Consider the following 26,642-nt stretch of genomic DNA (forward strand, 5'->3'; position numbering starts at 1 on the left):
CGTGCTGCTTTGCGCGAAATTAAAACCAAACCAAATCGTATAGTCTTACACTGCTAAATTAGAGACGGCTTGCGCAGATATTTCTCGTGTAGGTTTGCGCGAATTTCAAAAACAGGTAAAAAAACCCTACTAGATTATTTCTGTGTGATTGTATATTTAATTTTTTTTTGTATTTCGAGCTTTCGATCATTTTATTGATGCTAATCAGGTTTGCAAGTTAATATTTGCAAAATGACTGGAGAGATTAATCATATATTCCAAACAACACCATTTTATTCATATAGAATAAAAACATATATATATTCTATTATAAATATATAAATGTCGCTGTTTGAATCTGTAATTACAAAATTTGTATAGACTTTAACTTCACAGACACTTGTCTGTTTTAGAGCTCACTATTATACAAATACAATTTACTAGTTACAAACAAGTAATACAATATTATTTGATTTATTTAAGTCGAAGTTACATATATATATATAAAAACGGCTGATTTGGGTTGAAAAAATTGTTTATGTAAAGAAGCGCACATGGCCAGGTGGGTTAAGGCGTTCGACTCGTAATCTTAGGGTCGCGAGTTCGCATCCCCATCGCACCGAATATGCTTGCCCTTTCAGTCATGTGGCATTATAACGTGAGGGTCAATCCCACTATTCGTTGGTAAAAAAGATGCTCAAGAGTTGGCGGTGGGTGGTGATGACTAGCTTGCTTCCCTCTAGTCTTACAATGCTAAATTAAAGACGGCTAGCACAGATAGCCCTCGAGTAGCTTTGTGCGAAACTCAAATCAAATAAACAAAATTTCTGTGGTAATGTAAGTAGACATTTGGCGAGGAGAGTAAATTAGAAGTTAATTTTGGTAATATCACACGCCAGGAGATTTACTAGCACCCGCGATCTCTTTGATGACGCCGTCTCCAGAATAATTTAGGTAGCGTATTACGGAATATCTGTAATTTGTATAATTGCATCACATCGCAGTTCAAAATCATAATAATGATATAAATGATCTTTGTTAAACAAACCGTTAAATAGCAAATGTAATTAAGAACAGTTTGAAATTAATTTAAAAATATTTCACAAACGAATATTTTATTTTAATACAAGTTAGAAAATATATTTATCAGATGGCAGTGTTGTCTCATAAAACGTTACGGTTAGAAACTTTTAGTTTTCAGTGTTGCAGTCTATGTTTGAAAACTGGGAGTATTTGTGAAACATGTCTAGTGTAGTTTTAGTTTTCAGCAAGTACCACGAACAGTGTCGTTTTATTAACATATTAATTTAAACTCCACATTTTCGCTTGGCAATGGCATCGAATCTGATAAATAGGCCTAATACAAATTGTCTAACAGTTACAGGTGATACTAAGAATAATCTTGAAAGTGCTCATCACTTACGTGACTGTGTTTGTTTAATTTTACGATGGTTAATTGAAGACAAATTTGCACTTATTCAGGATGAAGGTGGCCGGGGATATTGGTTTCCTTACAAAATGATTTTTTCCAATCAAAGTTGGTATGAAGGTATATCAGAAATAAAAGAACAAGTATGTCATTTTTGTGTAGTTAAAAAAAAAGTATTTGTTGGGTTGAAAACTAAACTTTACACTTACTAGGAAATTAAAGTAACTTTATACGTATAAACAAAAGATGTTTAAAGACAGGTCTAGAATTCTACACATTTGTTGAATGAATTATTTTTTTAATGTCTGACCCACTTGTGTGGTTATTATCAAATGAAATGTCTGTCCAGAAACTTAATGCATTCAAAAAGCTGCATCTCTAAACTTATTTAGAATATTTAGTGACTTTTCTCTCTTTACAATGAATTTTTTGTATTGTCTGAAATAAGTTAGTATAACACTAAGTCATTGAAAATGTATGTTAACAAGTGTTATGAAACTAGTCAATATGTTAAATAAGACTATATAGAATTGAAGGTTTTATAATAAGTAATTTAGGTTTAGTAACTGATATTTATGTTTTACTTGTAAATGAATTGTTAATTAGGCGATTGTACAGCATTCTCTATTTTGACTAAGATGTAATATTTATTCTTTATTGCAAAGTTTATGAACTTGGTATTTGTACAAAAGTTACAGAGAGTTGTGATGTAGGTAAAAGAAATATTCAAAATATCAATTTTGTTATTCAAAATGCTAATGTTATTACTGGTGATTTTAAAGTTTAATGCTTATTATCTTCATACTTTCAGATATAAATAATCTAGTAATTTTAGTGTATGAGTAGTTTGAAACTAAAAGCACATGTAATACTCTCTCAAAATAATTCAAAATAGCTGTAGACAACAAATTTAGGGATACCTATATGTTGTCATAATCTAGTGTTGGTTTATTAAGTGTTCATATTAGTTTTTTAAAATATTATGATATATACCTTACAACACTAGTGTAACACTTTCCTTACAGTGTGTCATTACTAGATTTACAGTGTGATATACAAGTCTTACATTGCAAGTACAAGATGTTCATCTTAACTAAATAGTTAGCCTTTCAGTGACTTTTGTTTTATAGTTTTGTGTTTTTTGTTAATATGCTTCACCTTTATACTAGCAGATTTATGTAGTTTTTATGCATTTATGAAACAGTCATAGCTCATTTTTTAATTGGATATATAAAAGTGTATGTCAAGAACTAGTTGATGAATCAAAATGTTTTTATTATAATTAACATAGTTTGTTAGGGACAATTGCATGTGATTATTTCATCTGTTTACCATATTGTGATTTGATATATATATATATATTTCCTCCTTGAACTGGGTATGCTTATACAATACTCAAACACAAGATAATGAAATTGTTAATTTAAAAAGGGGAACAGGGACTGTCAAAAGTACAGAAACAAGTTTAGTCAAAATGTAAATATTGTATTTTGAAGCTATAACTAGGGACTCAAAAATTAAAAACAAACAAACTAGGCTAGAAATAGTGTTCATATTATTTTCTTAAGCAACAAATCTCTTGACTGCACTGAAAGTGATCGATCCTGTTGATATGGGGTCAAAATTATCTTATTTCTTAAGGGTTTTTTTATATATGTCCATTTAAGTAGAGTAAATTCTGAGCTACATAGGTGCCTATGCATTCAGTTGAATGTTACTATGTTTTAACAGTTTATTTACTGCATTTCTTATTTTATACCCAACATTTTTTTTTAACTATCCATTATTTTTAGAGTCAGGTGTTTTAATTCCTGATATTTTGTGTAAACATCTATTTAACAAGCATTGAGTGCAAAGCCACTTACAATGTTGAACATATTTCTTGATGATACATTGAATATATTTATTTATAATCATGTAAATCAACTTTAATGAATAGGTCATGGACATTTGCAGTATTTCTTATAGTATATCTTTTTAGGTTTTGATACAAAATACACAGCCAGTTTTAATGTTCTCTTGTGAAAGAAAAATATGAATCTATATTTTTTTAATAGATTTTAATATCTGTATGTAATAGTACTGTCTATTGTATGCCCGTGTAAGTACTTCACAGGGTGTGGATGGATGTTTATCAAAAGTGGTATGGAGGTTCATTAAGTCCAAGCAGGGGCACATACAAATACTTAGTTCAATTTTGTTGTATTTATGGGCTTTTTTTTTTCTTTACTACTACTTTGCCTCCTGTAGATGGATCTTCACCAAATGTGATATGGAGGTTAATTGAGTCCATGGAAGGACACATAAAGATTTTCATTTTTGTATTTTGTGGACTTTCCAATCATTTATATCACTATTTTACCTCCTGTGGATCAATTTTCACCAAATTTTATGTGAAGGTTCCTTGTGTCTATAGATATACACAAATTTTTAGTTTTATTGTTTGTGGTTTTTATGGGCATTTTTGTCACTATTTTGCTCCTGAAAATGGATCTTCACCAAATTTGGCATGAAGATTTGTCAGGTCTGTGGAGATACATGCAAGTTTGTGGTTTCACATTTTATGTTTGAAGTTTTTTATGGGCATTTATTACAACTACCTACAACTGAAGCAATATTTCATGTCCTAAAGATAACATTTCATTAATCATTAAATTACATGACTTGCATTCAGGAAACAGGTATTTCAGCAAGTAATAATATCAAAATATGCACTCATAATTTCAGGACTTAGTTGCACAAATTATTTTCCAGTTAATTCACATTAGTAAAACACTAGAGTTTTTAAATGGTGGAGAGTGAAGGATTTAGAGAAATCACCATTCATGAGAGTAAAGAAGTCTGCTTGGTAATCATCTACTGTTTGAAAACAATGAAATAGTTGCAGAAAATCATGTAGAGACAACATACAAAAGTGAACTTGAGAAACAATAAAGAAGAGCAAGTTTGAGAAATAATGAATCCTTAATGTGGCAGTTTCCAATTAATATACTCTCAGTTGCACAAATTATTTCCAATTAATATACATTAATAAAATATCAGAATACTTAAATTGTAGGAAAACTGAAGGAACTTGAATAGTTTTAAAATTACCTTATGAAATTATATTCTGTTAGGATTTTTTGTGAATTTCTTAGGTAAATTTTAGTACGAAACCAATGTAGTTCGTGATATCTATTTGTGGAACTACCTGTCCATACAACTGAGAAAAAGATTTCTCATCCACAGTACACAAAATTGGGCATATACCAGGTATAAATTTAAATGGTTCATCAAAATATATTTTTGTATTTAAGTTTTAATAATATAGTCTTATATTTGTATTTTAGATGCAGATATGTATTGAGAATGTAATCATACTCTTTGTACCTTCAGTGTCCAATGTTCACAAGACTGGCTTCTGTATAGAACTGTGTGCAATTATGTATCTGTCATTTTCGGATGTAAGCGACAACATGGCAGCTGTATTGTTGCTGAAGTTTTTTACAATTAAAAAAGATTGATTAAATAATATGACATCTGGTCTTTTAAAACTTAATTTACATTGTTTCATTGAAAAAGTAAAGTGATAAATACAGGAAGCAAAATGTGCTCTGTTAAGTGCTCTTAAACTTCACTAGTCACAGATTGTTTTATTACATGGTATAAATTAAGATACACTGAACCTCTAAAATATCTTCTTTTCTAGTTGATACATAAGCACAGCTTGAGATTTGTTTTGGGCTGGGTGGATTTCATAATATTATACATTTATATTTGTTTATCATTTTTATCATAATTATCTTTCAGCTATGTCTGACTAACATTATTAAACTTGCAATGATGTGGTGAACATGTACTGGTATCATGATATTCAATAATATAAAGCTGGTCTTTACAAAGTAACCTGTCACATATTTTTAATACATAATATATGTATGTACATTGTAACTATTTAAAATATGTTTTTAAATTTCAGTTATTTTTCTTAAAAGTTAAAATTGTGAATAAAGAATTACAGAAAATAATTCTAGTCACAAACTTTTAACTCATTTGCTATTTGCTGTAGGTTGATAAGCATTATCAAAATTTTCACATGAAGGATGTGAAACAAAATAATTTTTTAAAAGTTTTGTATATACATTTTGAAATAACCAGAAATAAAAATACTATATCTATACCATAGAATTTCATTATAATTTATCACACTTAGTAACTAAGCTGTATTTGGGTCTAAAAAAATATAAAAAATTTTGAGTGCAGTAAATTTCACCTTACATCTTTGAATCTAAACTTTGAAAGAATAAATTTGATGCTGAATGCTTTAAATATGCTGAGAAAGCCAGAAAAGGGAAATTCTGAGCTTTTGATTGATTATTCATATGTTGTAGACAGAAATAAGTGTACATAAGCATGTCTTTGTAAAAATGAACATACATGGATGGGGCCACTATTTGTTTAGTACATGTAGCAGTATCACAGTAAATAGAAAATATAGGATATTCATATTTGATATTATAGTTTCTCAATTTTGGTAATTTGAATTCCCAAATCATGAAAAAACTATACTTTGTATTTGGACATCAAAAATATCTAATTTTAACCAATGCTACATTCAGCATACCATGTGATGAAAAAGTTGACATTTAGGATCTCTGTTAAATATTTGTTCATAAATAATAATTAACTAATGGATCATACTAAAAGTTAAATTACAATTTACAATTTGATACCAAACTTATTGATGTGCATTCATAAAATAGTAGTTCAATAAAAGTTTGAATGAGAGTCTACAAACAATTTAACATAGCCTTCAACTTGACCACAGGGAGACTCATAGAGATAGGGATTCCTTTTTTTGTGCTTTGTCAACTACTGAATGATATTTTATAAATTTCTGTTTATATATTCCAAAGGTGAAAAAAGCATAGTACTTAATAAAAAAAATTTTTGTGAGGTCATTGCCACGAATGTTATTAGGCAGCATTTTGTTGTGATTCTAACATGGTTCCCTGTATAATAGTAGAACTTAAGATGAAATATGCCATTTGAGTGTTAAGTTCTGAGGATGCATTGATTTTGTTAGAAAGACATGTAGGTTCAAGGAGTTTTGATAGAAATTAATAAAAATTATAACCCAAGTGCTTTCAAAAGCACTGGTTTGCCCCTGAAGAAGAAAGCACTTTGGTTATAACATTTTTAATCATGTAAATTTTGAGGGTGAAAACTCAAATTATTAGCGTAACTAAATAAGTGGTGTCATTGATGTCTTCTGAAATAATTGTGTATATACAGGGTGCCCAAAAAATGTATACACATTCTGAGTGATTATAAATACAATGTGTATTAAGATATATCTAGGTTTTATAATCCAAGTTTAAGAAGACAAGTGTAGAATCTTTTGAGTTATTGCAGGTGTTTAAACTGATGACCGTTCTGATCCAGGCACTACTGATAGTGCAGATAGATAGAATTGCAAACTTCACGAATCATTTCATTTGGTATTTAGGTGTGTTCTCTTTCAATTGCTGCTCTCAGCTCATTGATTGTTGCAGGTTTTGTGCTATGAACCTTATCTTTGATGTATCCCCATAAAAGAAAAAAAAAGTCCAGATGTGTGAGGTCTGATGAACGTGGGGAAATTCAGTGCTACTTCTTTGCCCAATCCATCTGTTCAGCAAATTTTGTCAAGATAGGCCCTCACATTACAATGGTAGTGAGAAGGTGCTCCATCTTGCTGGAAATAAAACTCCTCATCTCCAAATTGTTCTCCAATGTGTGGCATGACAGCTTCTTGCAGCAAGTGCAGATAAACGAGACCAGTGACTGTTTTTGAAAAAGAATGGTTGAATTACAGCCAACGCTGATAATCCACACCACACTGTAATCCCTGGTAAGGTTATGTGGTGTTCATCCTCTGCACATTTTCCCAGGTACCACTCACAAAATTCAATTATCCGGTTAGGATCATCTTCATTGAGGGCATGGACTAATGCTGGAATAAAACTTTTCCAATGAATGCACTTCAACATGTTATGGATGCTCGATTTTGAGATTCCTGTCTCATGGGCTGATTGCTGAACAGATTTTCTTGGAGATCGGTGGAGACTTTCCAACAGCTCTGCTTCTTGTGTGGGACTAATGGACAATTGCACTGTCAAACTGTTTTAAACACATCAATAAGATCTCCTTTATTTCTTCTTTTTCCAGGAGAAAACAATTTCGGAGATTTTAAAATATATTCATTTGAAAAAAAAAGCTTTCCACCCAGTAGCCCTGCTTTGAACTTTTACCATAATTATGATTTTCCTTTATATCGTAATAGTAAGGTCTGAATAAAACAACATATGAATTAATATTTGCATGACTGTGCATAATTTATTGGTTTAGTTATGAAGACTAGACTAATTATATATGACCAATTAACAAGGCTCCTGCTTGACAAGTCATCTACAAATATTTGTGTGTGATAGTTCTCTTATTTTGCTGCTAGTTACATGAGCAAGTTCTCCTCACAGAAAGTAAACCACCATGTGGGTCAAGCCATTTTGTAGCATATACGAAGGACATGTACCTAATGTCTGCCTTAAAATCTAAATGAGCTTGATACTGATGTCTAAAGTCAGTAACAGTGCTAAAATCTAAAATTAATGTATTTGTTTACTTTTTTTAAGTTACAAAACAAATTTTTTGTTTGAATTTGGATATCTATGCATGAAATACTTAATTCCAGGTTATTTAGAACTCATACCTACTGAATTATTTCTGTTAAAAGTATGGCTGTACATAATTTATTGGTTTAGTTATGACAATGCAAATTCTTTTTATAGCCTTGTTGGAGAAACTTTAAAAGAAGTTGATAAGGAAAAATATCTGGGTTTAGCTATTTCAAAATCACTAAAGTCTTATGGAAGAGGTATGTTAACTAATGATAAGACAAACAGAAATTTATGTTATATTCATATAATTTAGAATCATTGAGTAGAAGAGCAAAGGAAGTTACTGGATTACTCTGTAAGCTTTGGTTAGGCCTCAGTTAGAGCATCATGTTGGAGTTGTGGTCACCTTGTTAAGTTGTTGGATAGAGTTCAGAGGAGTTTAAACTTGTTGATGAGGAACCTCTTTTTTGGAAACAACATTGTGAAATGGTTAGAATGTGCAATGAAGAAACTATACATTTACAACATTTCAATAAATTGTCATCATCAGGTGTAAGTAGTTTACATAGACACAGGAATATATGTGGTATGGCAGAAAGAGGTCATATGAACCAGAGACTGCTTAACCACTTAAAGGTAGCTTTTTACCCAAGGGTTTAGGGTTAGAACTGTTTTCTTCAATCAAGATAACTTTCTTTATTCTGTATTTGTTGATGTTTGAGACTTTGTTGAAACTTAGTTTTTGTATAGATATACTCTAGTTTTTTGAGTTGCAATAGTGATAAATGTGGGAGTGTTTTTAATTATTATGTTGGGGAATCTGATTTCCAGTTTTCATTTCTCTGATGTAGAATTCTTAATAGTAACATATCTACCAGTATAGGACAGATTGTATTAGTGCAGTTTGTGTACTTGTGATTCAGTCTGTTTCAATGAAACAGATTGGCCCATGATTAAAACATTATTTGAAGAAAGTTTTTGTTGTTTGAAAATGAAGTTGGTTTTTGTTATTGTGAATTCTAAAATGGAGTATACTAGAGATGTGAATTAAAGAATTAGGTCATTACAGTCAAGGTAAAGTGTAATATTACAAGCTTCCTTGATGGGAATTTTGGTAAAAAGTGACAACATTAAACTTAGTCATTAGGGCTTTATGGTTTAGCTGGTTTAATGTGTTTCTCAAATGAAAGGCATCTTTAAAAAAGACCTATACTATCCACTTATGAGTAAACTGTTACATTATGTAACACAAATTTTGTTCCTGGATAGTATGTGTTATTTCTTAATTGCTTACATTGTAAAGGTACAGAAAATGGTCATTATTCCATTTGAACTTTGCTTTTGTGACCTGGATAATGAAATTTAGAAATTAACCTATTTTCTATGTAAAAACGGGCAAATTTGCACATTTTCATTCATGTAAGGTCTGAATAAAACAACATATGAATCAATATTTGCATGTATTTATGCTAAAGTTGTACAAAAATGTTTGGAAGTGAGTAGTTTTTTGAAATTTGCAACTGTAATGTAAATCACTTTCACATATCCGGCCTCCAAATATAGTCGCCCATCATGTTTTTGTTATATGCTTCTAGGTCACAAAAGCAAAGTTTGAAGAGAAAAATAGGTCTTTTCCATTTACTTTAGGTATGAGCAAATGGGAAATAACACTTTCTGCCCAGGAACAAGAAAAAGTAAAAATATTGTTACATGGTGTTATCTTTGTAAATACATAGCCTGGGCACTTACACATTATGTAACACCTGCAAGTTCATTTTTTATTGCATTTATCCTTGCAGTTAGTTTAAAAGTAATAAATACTTAGGGAAAACTTTCCTTTTACAGTTTCATAATGAGTCATAGATCAAAGGCCATGTCATCACTTTTGTTGATTTGCATTCAAAATTTTATTAAACTAGTATTTTATGAATTTGTCAGTAAGTTTGCAATCAAGTTGTAGATTATGATTCAAACTTTAATATTATATGTAAGCTAATTTCTTAATTTAAGAGTAAATATCATAGTTTCATACAAATTAGGAACTTAAATTACCTATACTGACAAGCTAGAATATAAAATATTTGTATCTTTTTATTTTGCCAAGATATGGTTTATGTACTGAATCAAATATAGTGGCCCCATTTACTTGTTTCCATTTTTGGAAACAGTCCCTTATATAAATTACTTCAATACATGACATGTGAATAACCAATTGATAGCTTAGAATGTCCCCCTAGTGGTTTTTTCAGCCATTTTAATCTGTGAAAAGTCTACCACATTCTTTTGAACCAAGATTTTGAAAAGGTAGATTGTGTCTGTAGTCTGCTTAGCTTTATATTTTATTTAACCTTAAATATATTTTAATTACTAAACATAATAAATTATAGTAGAATTATGTGGTATCAGTATAGTTATAAATAACCTTTTGGTTGTTCAACTTTATATAAAACCTAAAAACAAAGTTTGATATCCTCTATGTGCAAAATTTTAAAAGGCTTAACAACCTATGTCTATCAGCAACTGAGTTCAGATTCTTGATGACAAGAAACCCACTTGAAATGAAAATGTATCTCAGAATAGCTGGTATGGGTATTAACACTTTTCTTCATAAGGAGAGAACAATGTTTCAACCTTCCTAGGTCATCCTAACCTAGTGAACTCCTTGAAAGCTTCATCTGCAGCTGCCTGGTTTTGAAAGTGTTTATTGTTCAAAAAGTTATCAAAGTGCTTGAAAAAATGAAAATCTGTAAAGGAAAGGTCTGGGGAATAAGGTGGATGAGGCAGAACCTCAATTCCCTATTTATTCAATTTTTGTAGCATTATCTTTGACAGGTCTTATGTTGTTGCTTTTGTCTATGTTTAGTCAGCTCATGCAGAACCCACTTATTCAACTTTTTCGTCTTTCCAATTGCACTTGGGTGGTTGGCAATACTCAATTTGCTTGTGCCTAACTTTTCTGCAAGCTCTCATACTGTTGTGCAAGGGTCTGTATCAGTTGTTTCCCTGAATGTGTTTTTGTCTAAGGCTGGCTTCCTTTCATGATCTTCAAGACTTTAATCTTCATGTCAAAACCTTTGGAACCAATACTGAACTGTGCGTTCAGTAACAGATCCATGGCCAAATGCTTGGTTGATTTTCCATGTAGTCTTTCATCCAAGTTTGAAGTTGTAGACCAAAACTATATGAAAGTCCTTCCTGTTCATGCTACCTTGGGGGTTGCAAAATGTACTCTGAGTAGAGTTGAAACAGCAGACAGTTAAGACACCCTGTAAGCAACAAATGCCAGATTAAACTAACCAGCATTAAGTAACTTAATATTCAGCTTCTAAATGCCATCACAAGAATTCGACACTTATTTCTGGACAACCTAATAGCTAGGCATGACTGGAAGGTTAATGTAGTAATAATAAAATTATATATGTCTTTTGAGACTTAAGCTATTTATACTAAACATCTGCATTTTTGTGTTACATGTAGTCATGCTAGCACACAAAAGCATAACTTATAATTATTTCCTAATTTTTTTATGATGGTTATGGGGTTGGTCAAGTGACAGACCACACATAGTTATGGTCTAGAAAATAACATAAAATATAAAGTCATACTTAAACATTTGAAATGTATTTAGGAGGTTTTTAGAGATTACACATACTATGAGGTTCTTGGGACAAAGAATAGGTTTTTAATCATAACATAAAATCACTTTGCATTCAGGCTAATAATGAAACAGACTTGATATTTTCACCAACAAATCTTTAGTAAAAATAATTAATTAAAAAAAAATCTATTTTTCTATCTGTAGAAAAAAACTTGTAATCTTTAATAAAAGTCTACCAACTTTTGTGAAGGTACATGTATTGTATGAAAAGTTAAAGTTCCAATACTTTAATTTGTGCAAATGTGTAGACGATCTCCTTTGTTATAATAAGCCTGTTACTGAAGGGTTAAACATAAAATACCTGTTGATTTTAAATTCATTGAAAAAAACCTGCTCTAATCAATATACTAATAAAAATTATATATAATCATACAATGCTAACATTATTATAAAGTATTCTACATTGGAGAAACCAGAAGAAAATTGGGAACCAGATTCACCAAACATAGTGAAAAAAAACCCTCTAATATTTATCACCATTGCATCTCAATACACTACTGCACATCTATACAAAACTAATTTTAAACAAAGACCCAAATATTAAGAAATGCATAATAAACAAAACTATCCTACTCTAAACCAACACCCTAGGGTACAAAAATACCTTTACTAAGCTGTTAAGCAGTTTCTGGTCATGTGACCTCTATTTCATACCACATACATATTCCTTGTACCTGATGAAGATGACACAATTTTGTTAAATCTGTACATATATAATAGTGCTTTTTTTATCCATTCAATCCATCTTCAAATTTTTATTTTGAGTTCAGAGGAGAGATACCAGAAGGATTCTAGGTTTGGAGGGCCTATTGTCTGTGGATAGGTTGAAATCTCTTGACATGTTTTTACTGAAGAGAAGAAGGTTTTGGTGAGAGGGGAGGATAAATAGAGGTTTTTAAGGTTGTTAGGAGTTTGGAATATAAAAATCCAGATGACATTTTAGAAAAAGAAGAAAATTTCAAGTAATAAGACTAGAAGACATATCATAATTTTCTATACAACTGGGGCTGTTTTAGTTTATCAAAATCCCCAATATAATTCCAGTTAAAGTAATAGGATGGTTGGCTTTTAGGATTTGGTTAAAACTGCAATACTGAAGGAGATTCAAGGAGATTGTATGAATGTTTCAGAGATTGAGTTTGGATTTACAAACAGGTTTCTTTTGATGTAGTTTGGGTTAGGGTTGGAGTAGAAAACAGGATAGCTTAGCAGGGCCAAATGGCTTCTTGGATATTGAAAAGTCAAGATTAAGAGTAAATAGATAATCAAGTATTTTATAAGTGGAAAAAAAAAACTGTATGTGAAAGATATGGATGTTGGGTATTTAAGAAATTGAAAGGTAACTAATGGGCAAAAACTTTTGCATTCATATTGTTTAGAGTTTGTTTATTGTTTTGTGGTAGCATAATTTACAGATAATGATGAAATAGAAACCATCCATAACCCAAGCACTTTCTAAAGGTAGACCTTTCTTCTTCAGGGGCAAAGTGAGATATTCTAGTTTTTCAAGGTTGATCTTGCATGGTATCCCAAAGGAAAACTAAAATTTAAAACAGTAATCATTGACCTACCCCTCCTCACATTGAAAGTGTAAACAGCATTCCAAGTGAGGCCTAAGTTGTGATTTGTAACCAGTATGTCTTTTAAGTACATCCTAATATTCTATTAGTCATACTACTAGAGCAATGCTCTGATGGCTTAACTCGCTACTATAGTGACTTATCTATCACTACACCAAATTACTTTTGTTCAGTCATGCTTTTGAATAAGTTAACATCTACAAAAATGTATGATCTAAATTTGGATAAATCAAATACATACCTTGTATTAGTATAATTACAGATCATTTGCAAAATTTTCAAATTATTCTGTCTCAATATCCTTTTTACAGCTAGAAATATCCACTTGTGCGATGTCATCAGCAAACTTCATTAATTGATTAATTTTGCTTAACAGTATCTTGAATGTAAGAAAAAATAGCAAACATGCAACCATTGACCTCTGAAGTATCCACTTATAAGAAGGGTCTAGTTTGATTGAACTTCATTAATAACCATTTTTTACTTGTCATCAAATCACTTTAATTAACTAATGTTTTTGTATTTAACTTCTATTAATTAATTTTTCTCCTATCTAGCTACCATACTTTAATCAAATGTACTAGGTTTAACTAATATTTCCCATATCTAACCACTTAAACACCCTTATTTGAATCCAGTTAACTACTCTTCCACCTACCTAACCACCCTACTTGAATATAATTAACTATTCTTTTTCCATACTTTATCATTCTCCAGTACAAATAAATAATTTTATCCTATCTAACCACTCTACTTCAAAACAATTAACTAGCTTTATCATATATTACCATCCTACAATACACTTAACCTATTCACTGAGGCTTGGATGTATATTTCCAAGTGCTTCTATTTCCTCACATTGTCACTGGGACAAATGTTTCTCATTGTCATTCGAAGTTACTGCTTGTGACTTGTAGGAATAAAGTGAGTTGGAAGGTATTTACTGGCTTCCAATCTAATGTTGATATATGATTTCCCTCAATGCATTCCATTCAGTCTTTTAATAACCAACAAGATCCCTAAGCATAATGTATTATAACTGTGTACTGACTGTGCCCACACAGTGAGAGTGAAGAAAAGAAACTGTAATTATTATATTAACATGCTTAATGCACTTGACTCCTGTGTCAGAAATAAAAAATGAAAGTGAGCAGTGTTCAACTACATGATGAAGAGGCAGTGGAACAAGAGGATGCTAGCTTTCCATCTGGTGATGATAGTTACGATGATGAACCTGGATCTAGCAAAGGAAGGTGTAAATAGCATTAACAATGGAAAATAATTGTCCCAGTTCTGTGTGAAGCAGAGAGATCACTGGGAAATATACATCCTAGCTGCAGTAAATAGACTTAGTCTTTCTCCTATCTAATCACCCTATATTACAATTAACTAATCTTTTTTCTCTATCTAACCACAGTATTTTAATCACATTCACCATTCTTTCTTCCACTTGAACTATTCTTTCTCTTATCTGATTATTGTACATGAATATTTTAAATAGTTTTTCTCTGAGATAAGTGGCTTGTTGTAAAGTATTTTTAATGTTTATCAGTCTAAATGTTGATATAATTTATTTATTTTTTAAACTCTTTAAAGTATATTGTGCAATTTATATTTAATAGTAATATCTAAAAGTAACTATTTCTTTCTAGTTTATTAAATTTGAAATATCTTGGAAACTGGTCCACATAATTCGTCAAAGAATAAAACCTATCAGTTGTTACAACACCCTAGCCATCTTTTATGCAGAAGTGGACTTCAGTCTTTTGAAATTAAACTTCAAAGTGGTAAGCTATGTATTTGGTAAGAATAGTAAAATGGATACAGATTTAGTGTTCAATTTTAAACTGCTTTTTCTTTGCACCTTTATGGAATACGTAAGGTGTTTTGTTTCTGGGGTTACAAAACATGAGTAAATATCATCTCATTGTTATTGCTCCTTGTGTTTTAATACTTTTGGAACATATTCCACATCATACCTCTTTACATATTACTCCATTATTGCCCCATTTCCTACTCTAAAAAATTCCCTAGATCTTCTGTGTAAATGACATTGTGTGAATATATACAGACCTCAATTATATTTGGAGCAAAATATGTGAACATATTAATGTAGAAATGTGTACTGTTTATTTTTTTCTAATGATTTTGCTGTAGGAGAACACGAAACTGAAATGGTTTTCACTCACTGAAATGGAGAAGCTTTTACATGAAGAACCAGGTTTACTTGGATTGGAACCACTAGAGTTTGCAAATGAAATTTTAAATAAGAGAGAATGGCAGTCAACATTTCTGTTGAAAGAATTTTCTTTTGAAGATGTCCTCCTTAATAATCTTTGCACTAAATCACCTGATGTTAGACCTCATTATAAACTTCTCTTAGAATCTGCAAAATTCAGTGAAAAAGGTACACTTATTGATTTAAATAACTTTTGTAGCAATAGCTTTAAACATGTTTTATGGATTAGAAAATTTAAGTTCAGAGCAAAATATGTGAAGATATTAATGTAAAAATTTGTACAGTTTATTTTTTTCTAATGTTTTTACTGTAGGAGAACACAAAACTGAAATGGTTTTCACTCACTGACATGGAAAAGCTTTTACATGTTTTATAAGATAAGAAAATTTAAGTTTTGTCAGTTTATTTAATGTTGGTAGATTTTCTATGAAAAGAAAAGGTTTCTTTCCTAGTGCACTCTGATTAAGTAGAATGATCAGTTATTCAGTATTATTAATTGTATCATCTTTTTTATTTAGTTTTTATTGTGGAGTTTTTTTAATGCGATTACCTTATCGGTTTTCTGTAGAACCTTTTCAAGTTCTGAAGAAATACTACATTGAAGCTGAAAATGTCATTAAAGAAATAAATAAACAAGAAGAATCAATATTAAATTATCTCATATATGCATACATATACACACGTCTTTTTACCTTTTTTTTCTTTCTTTCTCTGATGTAGATGAACAACAAATATATGCTGATTATATGAGTTGCTGTTATCCTAGTCAGTTTATGAACAGAACAGTTTTCCAACAATACCTTAAATGCCTTGGATGGACAGATACTGCTTTAACTGGGCAGATATTTCAGTAAGCATTTTATTAATCTTTTATATTCATATATAATCTTAATCAAACACCTCATTTACCCTCAGAAACTGAAGTGAGAATTTCAACCAGAATGATGCTTTACCTTAACCAAGTTACTTGATATTTGGGTCTCTGGACTTTAAGTTGATAATTTGCAGGAACTGAAAAAAAAGAGAGAGAGAGAGAGAAGGAAGGAAAATACACTTTTATCTATCATATAAGAATTTTTCCAAATTTTGTTTGTCAGTGAACAAATATTAAAGAGGAGCAAGAAAGAATACTATAATTTCGAAGTTATCAACTTACGTTTTTATTAAATTAGTATGGTTCTTGATAGATCAGTTGGGTACAAACTCCATCTGCTCATTTGGAGTCTTAGTTTTAAGTAGTTCTTTAAGGCATTTGAAAATCAATTATAAGGTTTTCATGTTAAAGAAATTATTCATAGTTCTTGAATATAAAAAGTCATTAAAACATTTGTACCTTAACTTAGGCCTCAACAAATCCTGGGTTGTTATGGCAATTAAAAATTTCATTTGGGCACTTAGTATTTTCTCCTATATTGATAGTGCCTAGGTAAGTATATGCAAAAAGAACTTGAATTTAGAACAGTTCAGGACTCTTGGAAGTCCAGAACTATTTTTGCACTCTGAGTCCAGAATCAAACTTTGTTTCAATGATTTAATTGATAGATTCAGGATTTCTTCATGTTTTATCAGGAATGAAGCACAACATGTCAGAAGTTTCATGCCATTTTGTTTTCTTATTTCTCTCAATTCAACCAATCAGGGCATGTGTTTAGACACAAGTGAAGTTGTCAAGTGTTTGTTGATGTAATGTGATCATTAACATGCACTCATTGTTGAAGTCAGTAAATATACACTGGTGCATTGATTATCGGTGCTGCTCTAGGAAAAGCAAAAAGTAGTAGAAACAGAAGATAATAGAGTCCCTGGTATATATATCTCTAATTAGCCTATTGTGTAACGCTTTTGCTATGGGTTGAGGCACAAAGGCCATTCGTCACAACTGTTGATTTGAATTCAAAAGTTTATTGATGTATTATTTTATGAATTTGTGTCAAGTTTGGTATCAAATTGTAGGTTACAATTCAGATTTTAATATTATATGTGAGTTAATTTCTTGATATAAAAGTAAATATTAAAAGAACACACCTAAATATTGATTTTTGTTGGTCATGTGGTATGTTAAATGCAGCACTGGTTAAAATTAGAAGTTTGTGATGTGGAAGTACTGAGTCTGTAGTTTCTGACAAATTAAGAACTTAAATTGCCAATATTGACAAGGTGGAATATAAAATAAAAACCTTGTATTTTTTATTTTGCTGAGATGGCTTATGTAATGAATCAAACATAATGGCCCTGTTCACCTATTTCCATTTTTGGAAACAGTCTCTTATATACACTTATGTCAATATGACACAAATATCCAATTGATAGCTTAAAATGTCCTTCTAGTGGTGATCTCAGTTATTTTAATCTGTGAAAAGACTAACACATTCTTTCAAACTAAGAGTTCAAGAAGATAGGTTGTGTCCTTTGTCTGTTCCAAGTTTTGTATTTTTTTCAACCTAAATATATTTTAGTTACTAAGTTTAATAAATTATAGTGAATTTATGTGACATCAATGTTTATTAACTTATTTCTGGTTATTCAACTGTGTATATATGTATATAAACCTAAAAAAAAAAAATTTTGTTTCGTATCCCGCACATGCAAAATTGTAAAAGGCTTAGCAACTTATGTCTATCTGTAACTGATTTTGATGATTGTAGTGAGAAGAGATAATTGTTCACTACACTTCTTTATTTATTGCTCTATATTGTAAGAAAAATAAATTTACTGACTTATCACCAAATAGTAATAATCTATATACATATATGATGTATAATAATTGAAATGTAACTATATATTACAAAATACTGGTCCACTAAAACATGACCAAAATGTGATAACTTGGTAAAGACTAAAGATCAGTTTTATGTTTTTGAATATGGTAACATGAGTACACACGCACCACATCAGTGCAAGTTATGTGATGTTGGCCAAGCATGACTGGCATATCAATATAAAAGAGATAAGTATATAATATATATAGCATTATGAGACTTAAACTACTTCTGCTGAACACTTGTATTTTCATGTTATAATTTGTAGTCATTCTAATGCAAAGAAAAAGCATAATTTATATAATTTTTTTTATGATGGTTATGAGGTTGTTTAAATTGACAGATCCCACTGAAGGTAGATAAAATAACAGACAAAATATAAAGTGTTACTGAAAACAAATGTTTTTAGGAGGATTTAGAGATTACATGAATAATATCTGATGTCTTTGGGACGAAGATTAGTTTTTCCCAGTCGTACTATAATGAAATTCTTGCTTATGATACTGGAAAAACTTATGCAATGTGCAGCACCAAACTTTATTTTTTATTCTGTGTGCATCTAGATTTGCAGTAAATATGGATCACGATTTTCCTGTTTTCTCCATTTGAATGTACAGAGAAAATTGGGCAACTGAATTTGTTGCATGTAGTGGAGCCAAACGAAGGTATATTATCAGTTTTTCAAGTATCTACTTGAGTATTCAAGTGAAAAACTATCATTGAGAAAACTTGGGAAAATGTTCTTGAAAGGGTGCTATTTCTTTATAAACATGTAGGTTGTAGATATGTCATGAATACATCACACGCAAATCTAATTGTTTTTCACAAATTAGAGTTGCAAAGCAATGAATAGCATCATTTCCATTAATTAGCACGTTGTCTATGTACATTGCTAACCAATAGCTAAGTAAATGTCTTTTGTCTTTGGCATGTTTTTGTATTTAGACAAGGAAAAAAAAATTCAACAAAGGTTACAATACAAGGCTGCAAATTGTGTATAGCCACCAGCACTGTCATCCTTACCAATTACTGGTATCCCAAGTGAGTGCTGGTGCCATGGGTAATTGGCTAGTAACTTTACATCACTTCACACTTGGGCTAGTAATGAAATAGATTCAATATTTTCACAAACAAATCTTTAGTTAGAATATTTCATTAAAAAATTATTTTTTTGTGCATGAAAAACTTGTAATCTTTACCAAAAGTCTACCAGAGTTTGTGAAGATACAAATACTGCATTAAAAGCTATAGTATAAATACTTGTGTGCAAATGTGAGCCCATTGCAAAATAATTAATTTAAATAGTAGTTTTCAGTATATTTAAGTTCCCCATTTTAAATTGTGTTCTTTTTGTTGTTTAATTATATTAAGTGAAAAAGTTACCATAATTATAAAAGCCAAGTGTTTGTTTGTCATTTTTGATTTTCACAAATTTCATGAGTTACATAAGTCCTATTCCACTTTTTCTCCTTTAGTATTTCCTCGTGATTGTTTAATCCCATTTTAGTTGAATTTAATTGCAAACATAGGTGTAAATAGTTCCAAAAGTTTGGCACTTCTTCTGCTCTAAACACCCTGTCAGTGCCTGTAAAAAATAATTTAAAATTTTGGTTCAAATCTATGCTTTGGAATTATTACAAAAAGCCTGAAGAAAACAATGCATAACCAGGTGATGACCATAGCACAACCTGAATATGTATTTGTGGCTAAAACATAAAACAATGGACAACAAATAGAGTTAAGTGAAATCTTTAAGAAATCTTCATGTATATTTTGTATGTTTATAATCATTAATCAAATAAAATTAAGCAAGCTATTGTGTATTCCATTCTTAACAACTAAAAATAAGAGGCAAAGCTAGACTTGAACTGGCTGACTTAGAATTTTAATGCATGCTAGATCCTGTGTACGAAAACCCCTGAAGTGATGTAGCATCCAAACTTTTCCAACCTAAATTAATTTCTGAGCAACACTTTCTTCAGAACATTATTGTTTAGAATTACAATGTCACAATTCTTTTGAGAAAAGCTTGTGGAAAAGAACTGCTGTTAATGGAAGCTCAGATAACTGAGGTACTAATGTAGCTCTCATCTCCCACTACAAACAGGAATGAAGTTAGGTATCCCTGGCTCATGAGTTTTTGGGCTGGCTCACAGATCTGAAAATATTTATTGAAGCCTGTCTTAAATAGAAAGTCATTTGATGTGGCCAGCCTTGTAAGCTTTTTTGTACCCTTTGTGGTTTCAATGCTATAACTTTTATATGTGCATTTTTACAAAAGGTACAGGCATTTCCTTGGATACATCTTTTTCCCTCACCCCAAGATGCAAAACAATCATTCATTCACCTCCTCAGTCACTGGAATCCCCTTGTAACAGCAAAGACCTGCCCACTTGACCCAGGGTAGGATCCATGGAGGTCGAAAGACCTCACTCGAATAAGGACAGTAAGGAAAAAAGAGGTGGTCATAAATAGAAGGGTTCTCCACCCAATTTGCCTACATGTAAATAAAAATGGCCACCCACATACAATGGAACTGTAGAGGTTTACGTTCTGATCTGGATGACATCAAAAAACTGATTGCTTCCTACCATCCTGTATGTCTTTCCTTACAGGAAAAATTTCTGAAATCTGCCGATACAGTCACCTTTTGGTAGTTTTCTTTGTACAGAAATGACAGGCTGTGTGATAAACGAGTCCATGGGGGGGTGGCACTGTTGGTTGATCAGCATGTGCTCACCCTGTCTTCGCCACTCGACACACCCTTAGAGGCCGTAGTCATCCGTGTTTCCTTGGGTCATACCATCACTGTTTGTTCTCTCTACCTGTTGCCTGGAGAGATCTATGATCAGTCAGACCTTGATTATCTCATTGAACAGTTGCTGTCTCCATTTTTAATCCTTGTGGACTTTAATGGACATCATCCCCTCTGGGGAAGTGCTGATATTGATCACAACTTTCTCTTTTCAATACTGATTCTTCTACTTATTTCCATGCACCTAGTCAGTCCTTTACTGCTATTGATCTCTCAATTTGCTCCCCTTCATTATTTGCCCATTTTTCATGAAGGTTTGACAATAATCCACAAGGCAGTGATCATTTTCCTGTAATCGTGAGAGACACTGGTCATTGTCAATGCCACCTGTCCCATGTGCCCCAGTGGAAGCTGGATCAAACAAACTGGCCCTCTTTCACTATTTTTTCAAAACTTTATCCTGCCATCTTCTGTAAGCCATCAATAGACGACTGTGTGGCAGCGGTAGCTGACACTGTTATAAAAACAGCTGCTCAATTTATTCCTAAACCTCGGTATGTTTTCCACTATATCCTCGTCCATGGTTGAATCCTGCCTGGAAAGCTAAAAAAACGGGCCTGGGATACTTTCCAGTGGGCACGTGCATGAGTGTCTATGGGTAAGACGTCAAAGCCAGAAGAAATCTTGAATTAAGTTCACAACTGGCATATCTTGTACCACCAGTTCCAAAGTAATATGGGACAAGATTTAAAAGGTCAGTGGGCAATATAATTCTGTCCCCCTCTCAATATAGCTCTCTGATGGCCAGGAAGTAGCTGATAGTTGGGGCATTGCCAGTGTTTTAAGTGAAAGCTATTGCTGGATATCTAGCACTTCTGCTTTTTCTTCCACCTTCTTAGCCATCAAGGTTTAGGCAGAGCAATCACCTCTTTCCTTTTGAGCTGATTGTCTCTCTGACTATAATCATTCCTTTACACTGGCGGAACTCAAACTGGCCCTTCATTGGTCTGGCAGTACATCAGTTGGACCTGATGATATACACTATGCAATGGAGCACCATCTATATCCTGCTCCTCTTGCTATTCTTTTGATTGTTTTTAACTGGATCTGGCAGGAGAATGTTTTTCCTGATGCCAGGCTATTGTCCAACCTTTCTCTAAGCCAGGGAAGGATCCCAAGATTCCTTCAAACTACCATCCAATTGCTTTGACCAGCGCTATCTGTAAGACCTTAGAGAGGATGGTTAATGCTCCTCTTGTTTGGTTCCTGGAATCAAACAACCTCTTCTCACCCACCCAGTGTGAGTTCCAATGATAGTGCTCCACCATGGACCACATGATTCGACTTGAAACGTCAATTAAGGAAGCCTTTCTCAAATGACAACATCTTGTATCAATATTCTTTGACATTGAAAAGGCTTATGATACAACATGGAGGTATGGCATTTTGCGAGACCTCCATATATAGGTTACGGGGCCATTTGCCCATTTTTATTAAAATTTTTTTAATGGACAGGAGATTTATGTGGGTTCGACACTTTCCTGTTTTTTTCTACAGGAACTTGGAGTCCTTCAGGGCTGTGTTCTGAGTGTCACACTTTTCAGTATATAAAAATTAATACCTTCACTGAACAACTTCTCACTGTTGCAAATGGGCTCTATGTTGATGACTTTCACATCTCATATCAGTCATCAAACATGAGGTATATTGAGTGGGAGCTACTGACTGCCCTCAATCATTTACTGAAGTGGACCATGGCAAACGGCTGTAACTTTTCTCTCTCTAAAACCGTTTGCATGCACTTTTGCTGCCAATGGGGTATTCACCCTGATCCTGAACTCTGTATCGATGAAGTTCTTGGGGCTTATCTTTGACTGTAAGCTGACCTTTATGCCACACATGAAGCAACTAGGGGTCAAATATGCAAGAGTACTGAACATTCTCTGTGCCCACTCTTCCACCACTTGGGGCGCTGATCGATGTTTTAGGCTAAAGATATATCATGCTCTTATTCAGTCAAAACTCGACTATGAATCCATGGCTCTGCCAGATCATCAGCTTTAAAAATGCTCGACCCTATTCATCATCAAGAATTTTGGCTCTGCATTGGGTCTTTCTGCACTTCCCCACTTCAGAGCTTATACATAGAGCCTCATGAACTGTCTTTGCTCCTCTGCCATTTGCAACTGTCCTTACTATATGCTTCAAAACTTCGTTCCTTACCAAAGCATCCCACCTGGGATGGTGTTTTCTTTCCTCAGTGGGCCATACTTTTTCAGAATAGACAGTCTGCCATTGCTCCTTTTGGCCTTCATATCCAGGCACAGTTGGATGAATTGTTTTATCCACTGGTCAGCCCATCCCACCATGGCTTCTTACAGTCCCCAATTGTGACCTATCCTTAAGTCATATGAGAAAAGTAGACTTTTGATTGGAAATACTGTCTGCTATTTGCTGAATATCTTTCGAACCATCCTTCCATTCCTATTTATACAGATGGTTTGAAATCAGGTGACTGTGTGGGCTCTGCCATGGTTTGTTGTGGTTGCATTGCAGCTTCTGTGTTCACTGCTGAACTGTACACCATTTCTCTGGATCACATAGAAGCTAAGCAGTACTTAAACTGCACTATTTATACTGACTTGCTTAGTTCTCTACTGGCCTTGGAATTGCTTCACATTAGTTCAAACCCTATTCTTGCCGATATTCAAAACTGAATGGCCCATTTCTCTTTAACATCTACTTCTATCCAGTTTCTCTGGATGCTGGGCCATGTTGGTATTCACAGGAACGAGCTCGCCGACACCGTAGCTAAGTTTATCTGCTCTGGCACTATCACCACTGTGCCTGTTCCATACATGGACTATGGTCCTGTATTGAAGATTTGGCTCCATGCCAGCTGGCATTTGACTTGCAGTGAGCAACATGAAAACAAGCTTTTCCAAATAAAACCCTATTTTGGACTTTGGGCATCTTGCTTCCGTAAGGATCGGAAAGAGGAAGTTCTAATTAGACTACGCATTGGTCACAGTTTTTAACTCATCGTTTTCTTTTATCAGAAACTGATGCACATGTTTGTAATTTGTGTAACACTCAAATCCCTGTAAGTCACATTTTACTTTCTTGTTGTCATTATAACTCTCAAGAACAGCACCATTTTAAACATTTTCTGTCCCAAGGTTTGTCCATAATATTAGACAGTGTTATCAATGATGGTGACACTGGCCACCTTGGTAATGTTTTTAGTTTCTGTAAAGGCCATTCATCTTTTTAATGCCATTTTGGTTTTTTAATTTATACATTACATCTTTTCAATGTGGCTTGCTTTTGAAAATTGCAGTTCATCTAGTTTGATTTGAAATTAGAAACTGGCCGTAACATTAAATAACTCGAAACCAGGACTGGAAAGGCCCACTTCAGGTGGCTGACGGTTTTTTACTTATCTGTTAGTCTTCTTGGCAAGTTACGATAATTATTGTTACACTACAGAAAATCCTTTACAACTTGAATTACTGTAGTTTTTTTTTAACGTTGTAGACTAGATGTAAGCATTGGTTTTATGTTATTTATGTTGGTTTTTTTAAACTGTGTTTTGTTTTACCATAATTTCTTTTTATGAATTTTACTAAATTTACCTTTAACTTTTTACCAGATGTTTGGTGCAGATAGCCTAGCTGCTTTGTGCCATAAAACACTAAATCAACCAACCAATCAATCTAGAATTAATACAAATTATAAATCAGAAATACGAATGTTTAGTCTAAATAGCTAAAATCTCTTCACATTATATGTTTATATATTTTATTATATTGACCTTTGAGCCATACAATATCTTAGAAGTTACAATAATACAGTGCACGTACACTCACGTTATCATATTCATGAATATAAAACACCTTTATTAAGTGGTCTATCTTGACTTTGTTTTATTGGACTAGTAGTTTGTAAAATAGTCACATTTCAGTTATAATACTTTATGTATGGATGTACATTATTAGTACTTGCAAATATTTTTAAACTTATTTTTTTCTTCAAACAAAAAATAAAAAAGAAGCATACAATACATTTACCTCATTTGAGTAACAACAAAATCATAAATTACTGTAATGATATCATAGAATTTCACTCTAATTTATCAAGTTTATTAATTAAACTGTAATTAGGTCTCAAAAAAAAAATTCAACCTCACTGATGTCTTACTTTATTGTGTGGAATCTAGCATGGAAAGAAATAGTTTGCTACCCAACCCAAGTACTTCAAAGAGTGGTAAAAGCCACTAAGGGGAATGTTCTGAGTTTTGATTGGTTATACATATGTCACTGGGCAAAGCAGGTGTTTGTAAGCAGGTATTTTGACTAATTAAAGAGGCATTTGATGCTGTCTTGGTTGATTAAGTAAATACATTAATATTTCAGAAAATAGAAAATATATGGATTTCTTACTTTAGATTCTATCTTATCAGTATTGGTAATTTGACTAGCTGTTGTGCAAGAAACTTTAGACTTTGCATTTGGACATCACAAACATTTAATTTAAACCAATGTTCCATACAACATGCCGTGTGACACACATAATCAGTATTTAGCATCTATTTTTTAATATTTACCTTTAAATTAAGAAATTAATGTGTAATACTAAAACTTGGATTGCAATCTACAATTTCATACCAAAGTTACTGACATACATTCATGAAATAGTCATTCAATAAAATTTTAAATGTGAGTTTGTAAATGAGATGATGTAGTCTTTGACCCAGAACCTCTGTTAATAAGGTTAAAACTGTATTGAAAGTGCTCACTATATCTAACATAAAACCTCTTCTGAAGGTTGCAATTTGAAGCCACATGGAAAATATTAATTCTTGCTGTATATAAAAGCTCCTTCTCATATGTATAGCTATTCTTGTTCCGTGCTGTCTTCCATGTGTAAAAATGATTTTCAAAAACCCACCTTTACCCAACTGTGTCTTCTATGCAAATCATCATGTGACAACCCTCCATCAATAGGAGTGTGACATACTTTCCTGATACATGTGATTCCCAATATTTGGTTCAATAAAACTATATTTTCTTAGGCAGTGCTGTGGTTGAGATGTGTTTCTATTATGCTCTTGTTATGTTTCTTTTTAATATTTTCATGAAATGAAAAGATAATTTATATCTTTTACAAACATTTTACTTTTTAAAGTTTTCAGTGAATGTTTACAATTGTTATTTTTTTCATTTTTATAACATTCAAATTTTCATCAGTTTATGATGAATATCAAAGTTAATGTTACTGTTTTGAGGTTATATTTTCTTTATCTCTGAATTTTGTGTATTTATCATATTTTTGTGTTTTATGATACTTTTTAGTATTAATCCTGGAGTACCTAAAATCAGTACAGTTAGAGATTTCAGATAGGGGAACTCAGCTGAGGAATTTGCTACTTTAATTCTTCAGTATATTGAACATTACATCAGTTGATCTTCTCCCAGTAATGCTCAACTTCCTCTGAATCTGCCGAACCTGTTTGTGACAATGAGGATTTTGACAGCCTTTTCCATGCTTCCTCACACCCCTACTGCAGGACCTGCTAGGCTTAATTTAACCTTTTAAGACATGA

The 26,642-nt window shown here is 32.2% G+C and overlaps 1 pseudogene across 1 annotated transcript in view; it reads left to right on the plus strand.

The window, feature by feature from the left end:
* Positions 1-1,111: 1,111 nt before the first annotated feature.
* LOC143244759 (uncharacterized) overlaps positions 1,112-26,642 on the plus strand; it is a 72,859-nt pseudogene continuing 47,328 nt past the window's right edge. The window contains exons 1-4 of the transcript XR_013025301.1: positions 1,112-1,551; positions 14,937-15,071; positions 15,442-15,691; positions 16,244-16,373. The product of XR_013025301.1 is annotated as an uncharacterized LOC143244759 (transcript). The remainder of the gene's footprint in view (positions 1,552-14,936; positions 15,072-15,441; positions 15,692-16,243; positions 16,374-26,642) is intronic.

The sequence above is a fragment of the Tachypleus tridentatus genome, chromosome 2, assembly GCF_004210375.1.
Source record: "Tachypleus tridentatus isolate NWPU-2018 chromosome 2, ASM421037v1, whole genome shotgun sequence".
NCBI classification, from domain to species: Eukaryota; Metazoa; Arthropoda; class Merostomata; order Xiphosura; family Limulidae; genus Tachypleus; species Tachypleus tridentatus.